Raw genomic sequence first — 13,343 nt, 5'->3', positions numbered from 1 at the left:
TTAACCAAGTTGGGGGGGGGGGGGGGGGGGGTCGAAAAGCAGTTTCCCCGCCTACCACTTTTGCGACGTGTCGCCCCTAGGCCCATTTCATAATCCCACCCCCTCCAAAATAAAATTTTCCACCTCCCGCTTAATATGACTATTGACTCATCCCTTCTCGCTCCACTCCTCTTCTGCCAAGTGGTGCCTCTAGTCCCCACTCCACTCCAATATAATTCCACCCCATTGCACTCCCCATCCACTCCTCTCCCATCGCTGGCACATCCCTTCCCGCTCCACGTCAACTCATCCTTGCTAAGTGGCACCTACATTGCACCCGTCATGTAACTGTTCCCAGATCAACGAACCTGCTCTAGTTAAATGGCCTAATCACAATGCTAAGCAAGTTCGCTTATAAATTAAGTTGAAACCCGTTCTGTTGGCCTTTTCCTTCCTTTTTCCAAGACACCGAGAGACCAGAACTCAATCATCTTCAACTACAATGAGTTTCTAGCAGATGCCATCCATGAGCAGTTCCTAAAGTTTTCTACAGAGGGAACCTTTAAATATGCTTCAGTTCTAGTCTATTTATTTTTATACCATTAAGCAGACAGGTTTCAGTTTCCATTGCATAAATTGGATGAGCAAGGAAATGCCAAATCTGTAATTCACTGGACTTCCTTGATAAGGAAGAATTCCAATAAATTTACCTTGAGTGAGTATGTTGACCAATTCTTATATACAGTCTCTTGCCTATTTAATAGTAATCTTGAGCTAAGGATAGAACCTGAGATAAAAATATTTCTTCATCTTAGTGAGAAAACCAAAACAGGTGACTCGTAGTTATACCAGAATTATACAAAAATCAGAGTGTATGGGTGTGAATTGCCACCATACAGGTTGCCCAAGTTTGTCCCAATGACAATTTTGTCACTAGAATATATCAAACATCTGATTAACATGGATGATCAACACTTTATGGTAGCCAAGGAGAAATCTCAATTTAAAACATAAACACAGGTTGGCCTTTTTATCTGCAATACCAAGACATTAGCCAAAGAAGCAGACATCCTCCTCAAGTAGATGAACTTCAAACTTAGCTTCACCTAGTCACATGAGCCCTTGGGAGTAATTTCAAAACTAAGAGTAGAACAGAACACTACTCCCTATACTCACACTCACAGGCCAAAGATTGAAAGATACCTGAACCATATCAATGGCTGGAAAACACTTTGCAAGAGGTAGAAGAACATGTACTCTCCAAAACAACAACACAAACTCCAACACTACAAGAGAAGTAGGACAAGAGGCCAAGGGAAGATGTTTCCCCTGGAGTCATAGAAATATAGATGAAAGAGTTCCATATGTACAAGAAGAGGCAAAGAACCAATCTAATAGAAGAAGCCTTTCAAGAGGAAAATGTACATTCCACTATAGTATTGACAGGACCCCATACTTCAAGCAGACATGAAGATATTTTTATAGGATCTCCATCCTCTTCAACCTCCCAAGAGCCACTGGATACCTCTCAGTCAGGGGAATTGACTCATGACCAAGCTGAACCAAATATATTAGCCAAGTATAAAGATATTAAGAATAAAAATGAGATGATAAAAGCTGCAACTTATACACATTTTTGGAAGCAAACAACATCCTCACATCATAGGCTACTCTCTTCCTTTGACACAAAGAAAGGAAAAATGTAGATAACATTCCTCTAGACTGAAGTTCCTTTCCCTAAAACTCAAAAATATTACAATAAATTCATCTTTTCCTTCAATGTTTACCAAATTGATCTAATTGATTAGATAGAATTGCATAAGAAAACAGAGGAAATGTTGTATTCAACCTTGACAACTTCAGAAATGGTAGCTTCTAGGCTATAAGATTTGGTCAACAGCATTTAGTCCCAACTCAAATTAGAAAAGATCTCTTCTCTAGATAAAGACACAAAAATCAAGTCTTTAGAAGATCTAGTAATTAAACTGGGATATGATCCCAACAATGTGAAAGTTGCAGAAGAAATCCTTAGAAGGAAGAATGTTGAAATTGTAGCACTCAAGAAGTAGCTCAAGATTCTATCCATTAAAGACCCACTAAGAAAATAAGTTGGATAGTTAGAGAAAGAGATGGAAGACATGTTTAGAATTATTATTGAACAAAGTGGACATATCAAAGAAATGGAGATTGAGATGGAGAAATTGCTAAAGGAGAGAGAACAATCAACAAAGTTGGCAGCCACTCCACTCACAGTAGTTCCTATTGCATATACACCAACAACAGGAACATCCACTTCAGTAGCCATCACAATTGAGAAAAAATCTATAGATTCTTCAGGAGAACTAGTTAGAGTAATGGATGACCTTTCTATCAGAGGACAATAAATTGAGAAGCTGAAAGCTCATCTAAATAATCCCCAGGAGCAGAAATTGAAACTTTAAAATGTGTACCTAGTAGAGATGTAAAAGAATTTGTTGATAGTACTGGACCCACCAACATGTTAGGGGATCTCCCTAGTAAGAAGTCCCAATTAGACCTCACACCAATTGGTGTAGGAGGCCCAGCAGTGGGTCGTACGGTAACAACTTGATCGCAGTTTTGCACAGAGGAAAGTAAGATGTCCCTGTTAGTAGCAAGGTTATGATAGTTGCAGCGAGTCAAGGAAGGTGCATGAATGGTTCTAACACATGGAAAGTGGGGTGAGTGTGCCCCTTGGAAACCTGTAATAATACGTGGCTTGGAAGGGAACACACGAGCGAAGATGCATCACCAGTTGGAAAGCAAGATAGTGACCAATCCAAATTGATGGGTAAACCAATCAACACATTTCAGTAACATATATACATACTTATACAAAATAGTCCATATATGCATGCATAAGCAAAAAAATAAATATATCATTTAGAGTAAACAAGATAGTTGGAATATAATACGACATATGCATGAAATGTGTTGGATTTGTTATATTAAGAAGTGTAAGTTTCATTCATACAATACATCCATGTCCAACCACTAATTCATATAGTGTAACATTACAACCACAACCGCCTGCTCCTCCAAAGAGATATACTAGCTTTGCATAGTGGAGAAGGAAAGGCTCATTACAATATTGTCCAAGCTTTCTCTAAGATACTCCTATTGGAAGCTTGACTGACCAAAAGCCTTTACAATGAGTTATGAGGGACTATTTATAGCAAAGGGTGGGGTGACCCTTGACATTCACCTTTATGACCGTTCATCTATCCTCACGACTCTTCAACTACTCTATGACTGTTACATTCAACTATCAACACTTCAACTTCAACTCGATAAGACGTCACATTGCAATGCACATGTGCCCATGTGAGACAAAATGGCTTGAGCAAGCCCTGCAAGACATCACTGACACTTGAGCTATTGTGGTGAGACCAACTCTTTGACAACCTTGTGATGGTCGAAGGTGGTAAGTTGATGCCTAGCTTGGTCATCCGTGATGATGTCCATGTGCTCAATGGTGACATCTTGTTGAATTAAACTCTTGCCTCCATTGCATCTGGGTACATTGATATGACTCCTCCATCCAACTCGTCTGATAGAATGTGCATGGTTGTCCTGGGTGCGACTGGACCGACAACATGTTTATGCATAGTGTCTATGCTAATCTCCAAGCATGTGTTGGTGGCCGTGCGCATCAACTGTCAAAATACATGTTCAGCTCCATTCGAACTTGCTTCTTGTCTTCACCTCAGTAAGTGTGCTAAATGGGTGGGATCGCATGCATGCACACAATGACATGCATGTTGTTGAATTCCCTTGCATGCGATCAATAACACTTCTCACGTTGTCTACTCCATGCCAGCCACTGGGATGGATCTATAACTTGTATGGGTGTAGTTTCATCAGTCTGTGCATGTTGCACCCCTTGTTGTACCTATTCCTGTTGTAACTCTTCTCTCATATGTACAACTCCTAATCTCCCTTGCGTTGCAACTTCATCACTTGAAACTCCTTCTCTGTTCCTTTCTCTGTCCTCTTGTGATCATCTTGTCGCGCCGTCACCACATAGCCTCAATCTCCAAAGCTGATTTCGTCATGAGTGGATCTACTTTGAACTTGCAGCTTTTCTTCACCTCTATGCTGTTAACAACCTTCCTCTTTCACTCAGAGCATGCAGGTGTGATGCCTTCTACGGTTGCTGATGGTGCTACTCGCTATGATGTTGCTACCATCTTATGCTAATATCCTTATCCATGAACAACTTGATGTCTTCACAGCTACACAAGTTCATGAAGACTTGATCGACTGCATCCCCAAGTGTGCTCTGAACAATTTCTTCAACTCTGCTCTCGTGGAAGCCATTGTACTTCTATTTCTGAGATACATGTGAACACCTATGATGCCTAAACACATAGTAACACTCATGGCAAGCAATTTTCCAGTTCAAAACCAGAAAAAACTTGAGGACTAAATTGCAACATACCTGTGTGATTGATCATGAAGGTTGTGCAATTTCCACTGGGAGGTTGGGAGATTGACTACCAAACCTGCACAAGGCACAGTCCAGCCTGTCAGGAGTCTGATTGACTACTGGACTATGCAATGCATAGTCCAACCTGACTTGCTGAGGACTGAAATTGTGCAATGCACAATTCCAGTCAGCAGTGACATGCAACCAACAAACTACATTGCCTAGTTTCTGGGGTTAGCAGGACACTACCTCCAAGAATTGCACAATGCAAGATTGGAGGTCAGTGTTGGGCCAGACTTGCACAATTTTTGGAGGGAAGGCAGAGCCTTCACTTCTAGAAATGCATAGTTCTAGTTGGGCAAGGCACAGTTGGGGCTAAGGCAGGCCAGACCGACCGACGGGCGACTGAAAACATTAGAAGTCTGAATGCATGATGAGATGAGTGCAAACAAGAGTGAATGATCATGCAAACAACAAGTGTAGCATTTAGAAATGGGGAAGCATGCATGTGTGTGAAGCAAGTCGCTGTAATGGAGATTTTCCATGAAAAAATAGTGTCATGCATGTGACAACAGTGAGATGCAAACAAAAACTGAAATGATGCTTCTACAAGCTAACATACATCAAAACAACAACAAGCAGTCATTGTAATCAAGCATACAACATTCACATAAAGCAAAACACAAAAAGAAATAGAAATGCAACGCGAGACATGAAAAGTGGGCTTACCCAAAAATAGTTGAGCTGAATGTATCAACGACTCCTAGATGTAATGTGGGATGTCAAAGCCAAAAGGTCGATGTGAGGAATGAGCTCTGCAACACCTGGTTGATGAGTTTTGATAAAATCGAGGTTGTGACTCTCATGCCACAAATCTAGGAAAAGCAACACTTAGCAGGAGGTTTATGAAATGATCCTTGCATGTAACCTCCAGCTGTTAAACATAGATCCCTAAATCAAGGGATTCCTTTGCATGCTTCATTGGAAGAAGCAATCCATGCATGAAAATCATTTTTTCTGGGTCTCGGAGGGAAGCGGTCAACCTGAAGGCACATGCATCGGTCTGCGAGCTTGGGATGAAAATCTGTGTAGTTTCTAGGCTGATAAGAGATGGATATCCTAGAGGAATTGTACAATTTCAGAGAGGAACATGTAATTGTCTCCTAGGATTGTGCAATTTCTGGGCTGAGTAGTTGTGCTGGGTCAAACCTCACAATTTTCTCAAGGAAGCTTGTCTGACTGTATTGTCCAATTTCTGAGCCCAACAGACTGCTTGGCTGGATTTGGGAAATTTCTGCCAGCTACTGGGTTGGCTGTCCTAGAGGGATTGCACAATTTCTAGGAGGAACATGTGACTGTCTCCCAGGATTGCATAATTTCTGAGTTGAGCAGCTATCCTGGGATGGATTGTGCAATTTTTTAGAGGAAGACAGTCATGAAGAATTGTGCATTTCTGGAGCCCAGTTGGGTGTCAAGTTGGTTTTGCACAATTTATGGAGGGAAGGTTGGTTCCCCTCCAGAATTGCATAATTCCTAGAGGGAGCTTCTCAACCAGCAACTGACACCAAGTCCGGAAAGTAGCCTGTCAAGGGGGCGGAATAAACTTGCATGCACAGGCTGACAAGACTCTATGAAACAACTGAGGCTGATGTGCTTAATACTGCATGACATGCTGTTGAGGATGGTCGGTAGGGAGGCTCCAAAATGAAGCTAAGGAAAAATTTTGGAGGGTGGTTATATTGGCTACAACACTTGGCGACACACTGGTAGAACTCTAACTCTCTAGATGGACCTTGTTCATGAAAAGAAAGTCTAACGCCTTTGGAAGTATTGTTCAATTCTCTATTTGTCTTGGTTTCCACACTTGCTTGATTGTAAGATGTAGCATATGCCAAGCCCTTGGTTTATCGACACACATTCCAGGCTAATCCAACACAGCTGTTTCGATTAGGGATGAGGGGTATATTGGTGCACAAGTCATATGATCGTCAGAGTTTTAATTTCATCTTTGGTGTTGCTCTGCTACAAGCAGGCCTAGACAGCACCTCAACAGAGTCACACAGGAACAAAAGCATCGCTTCGCTACCATCGAGCCTGGTCAATACCCCGGCAGAGTTACTTGCATCACCTCTCTACCCAGGAAGCCTTTCTCTTCTTTTGCCTTATTCATTTTTCATTTTTTTTTTAAGTTTTTCACTTTTTCGTTTTCATAACTATGCATAAAACTTATTCATTTCAAAGATGGAAGAGGGATCCCGACTTATTGAGAGAAGAAGAGGTTTTTCCTTCAAATAAGTAGTTTATATATACCTCTGATGTTATTGTTAAGGTTTTCCCCCTCACCTTACTCTACTTGACCGAGCTAACAAGGATTAACCCAAAAACCACTAACTAGAGTAGGTGATACTAGTTAGTGTGCAAGTGGTGTGTTTTCACCAAGGTTCACTTTGAACAATACGTATTTTCCATTCATGTATCATGGACTAAAAGTAGCAAGTTCTTCATGAGAGAGTGGAAAACAAATAACCAAATGTTAATAGTTGTGCAAGTCCTCTTGTACTTTACCCAACTTGTTTCAAGAGCCTTACACAGTCCATGCGAAACTAACCTACAGACAATAACAAGCAAACAAACCAAAAAGAAAAGCAAGAAGTAGAAGTAAATGTGAAGAAAAGAGAGTTGCAAACAAACAAGCAAGAAAGCAAACACACAAAGAAAGAAGCAAACATGCATGCAAGAAAACCACTCAAAAACAAAACACTACTCCTACTCCTAAGATAACAGTGCATGGGTCATCTCATGTGAAGTGATACTTCCAATGAAGCCACTGACGCATTGGTCGATCCATGTTGGTGAAGGCATGGTTCGCGAACAACACAGTTATGCAAACCAACAAACAAGAAAGATATAACAATGAAGACAAACACACTTCAAATTTAAATATGTCCATAGAACATACGTGAGTGCAAGTGCATGACATGTGGTTCATGGACCTACCATGGCGTTGTGTGACACTATGTTCATATGTTAAGCATATGCACACTCTTGACTATGACATGCAAGCAAACAAAAGAAGCAAAGACAACTTATGTCACACACGCGTGCTTGCTGTGTAAGATTCCTCCAATGCATGAGCAATGAGATCATGTAGTTCGAGTGGAGGAAGTGAAATCCAAGTGTTAGATTGATCTTCAATGCATACATATGAGTTATTATGAGCCTTGCATGTTTGAATAATTTCCTGATCAAAAGTGAAACGAACCGCAGGAAAACGAGGGCCTGACATAACCATCAGCTCGGGCTGAAGCGCCTCGATAGTCTGGGGGGTTTCGACTTCGTTGATAGATGGATCATCGTAGACCAATGGCTTAGATGGATTAACAATGAGTGAATCAACATTGTGATCCGATGATGAGGTAAAGGGATCATGACAACCAAGATCATAAAATTCAGGATGTGGTTTGCATCCTCATGATTCAATGAATCACACAGAGTGGTAGATGAGAAGCAAGAATGTTCATCCTCTGTGTTTTTGGAAAAAGTAGATGAAAGTTCAAGTGGATTTTCAATGAATGATTGGTCCTCTCCATTGTCGGATGATGGGCTGACATTTGGTGTGTCCTGCGAATGATCAAGAATGGGTGCTTCCATAGACGGAGATACACATGAAAAATTTGGGATGGCAGAATCACCAAGGAGGTCAAGAAGAAACGAAGGAGGTACGGATAGATAGGGATGGTCCTCTGCTTCTAGTGGGTGTTCAAGCTCCCAGACACACTCTTCATGAATGACAATGCATGTTGGTTGTGAAAGATCAACTCCGTCAATAGATTGATCCTCGTTCAAAACAGGTGTAGAGTCCAAAATGGAAGAACACAAGACAATGCAATCCATAGGATGATCAGAATACGAGGATATAGGTTGAGGTACAAAATACATGTGATGAGGTATGGGACTCATAACCAAGTCTGCGTAAAAATCGGAAGGAGTAATGTCGAGAGGATGTGACGATTCAACAAATGTGTTTGCATGTTGTCCCACATCACTCTGCGGTGGTGGAGCTATTTGATGATGGGACAACGGACAATCACTTGTGACAACGATTATTTCCTCTATGATTGTGAAACTCCATCACCAAAGTATGATGAGTGGGGTTAATATTGAACTTCTTGGGATTGACAGATTAAATAAGACAATATTCAAATCTGTCAATGAGATACTGAAACTTCATCTAGCTTTTCAGAGCTTAAAACAGCAAAACAAGGAAGTGCTACCAAAAATCTTTAGGCAGTTCATGCGGGGCCTTCTATTGTTGTAACATTTTTAAGTCAAGATGTTTTGGATCAAAATGATGGAACATATCTTCAATGAGAACACAGAAATGCTTAAGTGAGTGGATGCTATCAGCCGGTAGGCTACAACACCACCATCGTGGCAATTCTCGAAGTGCATGTGAAAGCAGCAGGTTGGCTTGTTCATCAGAACATCCATTTTCCTCGTCAAGCATGGCAAGGAAGTCATGTAAGGACATAGACTAGGCCACTTCACCTTCACCATCATACGTGAATTTAGACAAGATATCTCTGAACTCCCTCGTGATGTGGAGAGGTTCGGTATATGAAAACCATCATGGAGGGATGAGTGTAACAGGATCCATGATAGATGTGAAAAGGTTCAAAATAGGATGAGAGGACACAACTTGTGATCTGGCTCTCCTTCTACTGCTAGAAATGTTGATGGTGCTGGACCCACCAACATGTCAGGGGATCTCCCGGTAATAAGTCCCAATTAGACCTTAGACCGTTTGGTGTAGGAGTCCCAACAATGGGTCATATGGTATCGAATTGACCATGGTTTCGCACAAAGGAAAGTAAGATGTCCCTATTGGTAGCAAGGGTGTGACAGCTGTGGCGAGTCAAGGTAGGTGCATGAACACTTCTAACACACAGAAAGTGGGGTGAGTGCGCCCCTTGGAAACCTGTAATAGTACACAACTTGGAAGGGAACACATGAGTGAAGATACATCACCAGCTACAGAGAAAGATGGAGAGCAATCCAAAGTGATGGTTAAACCAATCATCACATTTCAGTAAGGTTCATACATACTTATGCAGAATAGTCCATACATGCACGCATAAGAAAATGGATACATATATCATTTAGAGTAAACAAGATAGCTGGAACACAATATGACATATGCATGAAATGTGTTGGCTCTATTATATTAAGAAGCGTAAGTTCCAATCATACAATACATCTATGTCCAACCACTAATTCTGATAGAGGAATGTTACAACCACAATTGCCTGCTCCTCCAAAGAGATATACTAGCTCTATATAGTGGAGAAGCCAAGGCTCGTTACAATACTATCCAATATTTCTCTAAGATACTTCTATTGTTAGCATGGCTGACCAAAATACATTACAATGAGTTATGAGGGACTATTTATAGTAGAGGGTGGGGTGACCCTTGACATTCCCCTTTGTGACCGTTCATCTATCCTCATGAATCTTCAACTACTCTATGATTGTTACATTCAACTATCGACACTTCAACTTCCACTTGACAAGACATTACATTGCAACGCACATGTGCCCATGTGAGACAAAATGGATTAAGCAAGCCATGTAAGACATCACTACTCAGACCATTTTGGTGAGACCAACTCTTTGACATCCTTGTGATGGTCAAAGGTGGTGAGTTGATGCCAAGCTTGGTCACCCGTGATGGTGTCCATGCACTCAATGGTGAAATCTTAGTAAAGAAAACTATTCCCTCTGTTGCATCTAGGTACACTGATATGGCTCCTCCATCCAACTCGTTTGATAGCATGCGCATGGTTGTCCTGGGTGTGACTGGACTGGTAACATGTTGATGCATAGTGTCTGCATTGATCTCCAAGCATGTGCTAGTGGTTGTGCACATCAAATATCGAAATACACGTCCATCTCCAGTCAGACTTGCTTCTTGTCTTCACCTCGGGGAATGTGCTAAATGGGTGTGATCGCTTGCGTGCACACAATGACATGCATGCTACTGAATTCCCTTGTATGCGATCAACATCACTTCTCACCTTATCTGCTTCGTGTGAGCCACTGGGATGGATCTATAACTTGTATGGGTGTAGTTTCATTAGTCTGTGCATGTTGTGCCCCCTGTTGTACCTATTTCTGCTACAACTCTTGTCTCGTATGTACAACTCCTGTTCTCCCTAGAGTTGTTGCTTCATCACCTGCATCTCCTTCTCTGTTCCTTTCTCTATCCTTGCACAATCATTTTGTCGCGTTGTCACATCATAGCCTCAATCTCCAAAGTTCTTTTGTCATGAGTGAATATACTTTGAACTTGCAGCTTTGCATTGCCTCTATGTTGTCAACAACCTTCCTCTTGCACTTGCGACATGCAAGTGTGTTGCCTTCTACTTCTAATGATGGTGTTGCTCGCTGTGATGCTGCTACCATCTTACGCTGATATCCTTGTCCATGAACAACTTGATGTCTTCATAGATAGGCAAGTTCATGGACACTTGATCGGCTGCATCCCCAAGTGTGCTCTGAATGGCGTCTTCAACTTTTCTCTCCTGGAAGCCATTGTACTTGTGTTTTTGAGAGATATGTTGAAAAGTGTACAACAAGAAATGTAAAAATAGAAATTGCTAAAAATAGCAGTTTGGCCAGTGTGGAATTTTGGCCACCTTGGGTGAGAGGTGAAACTGCTAAAAATAGCATCTTATAAAAATAGCATTTCTGGGTCCCTTCCTATTTATAGCAGTCCATGGTCTATCTATAGGAAGTAAATTTGAATTTGGTCTTACTAGTAGTTTGGAATATTAATTAATTAATTCTCCATGAGTTAATTAGTTAAGGAAAAATAAACTTGAAGTCTTTGTGAGAACATGCAAATTGGGGAATGTGTCCTTGATTTGCTCCACTGATTGAGGAATTAAGGATGAGTTCTATATTGAGAGGATCAGTTGACTTAGTTTAACTTAGTCAAGTTTAGTTAGATTAATTTAACAAGTTGTTAAATTAATGAGATATAGTTTGTTGATGCTTGCATGCATGTGACAACTATTATTTTCAAATAACTAAGTATTCTCTCATGGATAACTGATGCATGGCAGTTCAGACAGAGACCCAGCTGAGATCAGATGGAGGAACAAAGTACTATTAGCTGCTAGGATATTTCTAGTAAAGAAAACTGGAGTCCTCAAGTATTGCGTAGTTGGACCTAAGGTTGACAGCAGGTATGATCAAGCCAATTTACATGTGTTTGTAATTGGACCCCAATCAAAATTGCACAAGGAAATAGGATCTTGGACCTGAGACGCAACCTTTATATATAGGGTTAGGTAGTCCATGAGCTTTATCATCAGAGTACAGAGAGAGCAGGATAGCTTTTGAGCTAATTCCTTTTGTCTGTTGTTGAGGATTTCCACTTGATTGATAATACAGAGATGGAGTTTTAGGTTGGTGCTTTTCTCGGATAAATTCTTATATGTTATGTGTGATTGATTCCTTCTTATCAGTTATATGTGTTCATGCTTGATGTTGCTCATGTTTGATTAAGTTTCCACAAAGTTTATGGTAGATGTAGATCTAGCATTATGCTTTAGTACATTGCACATATCAGTTTGATCTACGGGTGAAATTTCTACATGATATCAGTTAGCTAGCTGATTTGTAGAGAAAATTGTACAAAATAGGCAAACACCTGTGATGCCTAGAGACATAAAAACAATAATGGAAAGAAATATTTCAGTCGAAAACGAAAACAAACTTGAGGACTAACTTGCAACATACTTGTGTGATTGATCGTGAAGGTTGCGCAATTTCTATCGGGAGGTCGGGAGACTTCCCGCCAAAACTACGTAAGGCATAGTCTAGGTTGTGAGGAGGTTGATTGAATATTGGAACTACACAATGCATAGTCTAGCCCGGCTTACAGAGGACTGAAACTGCACAATGCGCAATTTTAGTCAGCAGTGACATGCAACCATCAAACTGCATTGCGCAGTTTCTGGGGCCAGTAGGACACTACCTCTAAGAATTGTGCAATGAAAGCCTGGACGTTAGTTTTGGGCTAGACTTGCACAATTTATTTAGGGAAGGTAGAGCCTTCACTTCTAGAAATGCGCAGTGCTAGCTGGGAAAGGCATGGTCCGGGCCAAGGCAGCGCAGGCCGGTCGACGGACGACTGTAAACATGAGAAGTTTGAATACATGATGAGATGAGTGCAAACAAGAGTGAATGATCATGCAAACAACAAGTTAAAGATTCGGAAAATGGGAAAACATGCATGTCTGTGAAGTGATTCACCACAACAATGACCATCTGTGCAAAAACAGTGTGATGCATGCAACAGTAGTGAGATGTGAACGAAAACTGAAACGGTGCTTCTACAAGCTAACATACATCAAAATGATAGCAAGTGCTCATTGAAATCAAGTAGACAAGACTCACACAAAGAGAAACACAAAAAGTGATAGAAACGCAGCACGAGACATGAAAAGTGAGCTTACCCTGAAATAGTTGAGCTAAATGTGCCGACGAATCCTAGATGCAATGTGGGATGTCAGAGACACAAGGTCGATGTGAGGAATGAGATTTGCAGTGTTCGGTTGATGACTTTTGATAAAATTGAGGTTGTGACACTCATGCCACAAATATAGTAAAAACGACACTTGGTGGGAGGTTTTGGAATGATACTTGCATGTAACCTCCAACTGCTAAACATAGATCCCTGAATCAAGGGATGCCTTTGCATGTTGCACTGGGAGAAGCAGTCCATGCATGCAAATTAGTTTTTCTCTGTCCCAGAGGGAAGCGGTCAACCTGAAGGCACGTGCATCGGTTTGCGAGCCTGGATAAAAATATTCACAGTTTCTAGTCTAAGAAGAGATGGCTGTCCCATAGG

This window comes from Pinus tabuliformis, chromosome 2_1 (assembly GCF_031772625.1).
Source record: "Pinus tabuliformis cultivar Carrire ecotype Pingquan chromosome 2_1, CPIR1, whole genome shotgun sequence".
NCBI classification, from domain to species: Eukaryota; Viridiplantae; Streptophyta; class Pinopsida; order Pinales; family Pinaceae; genus Pinus; species Pinus tabuliformis.
The sequence above is the reverse complement of the archived record's forward strand: the minus strand, read 5'-3'. Positions refer to the sequence as shown.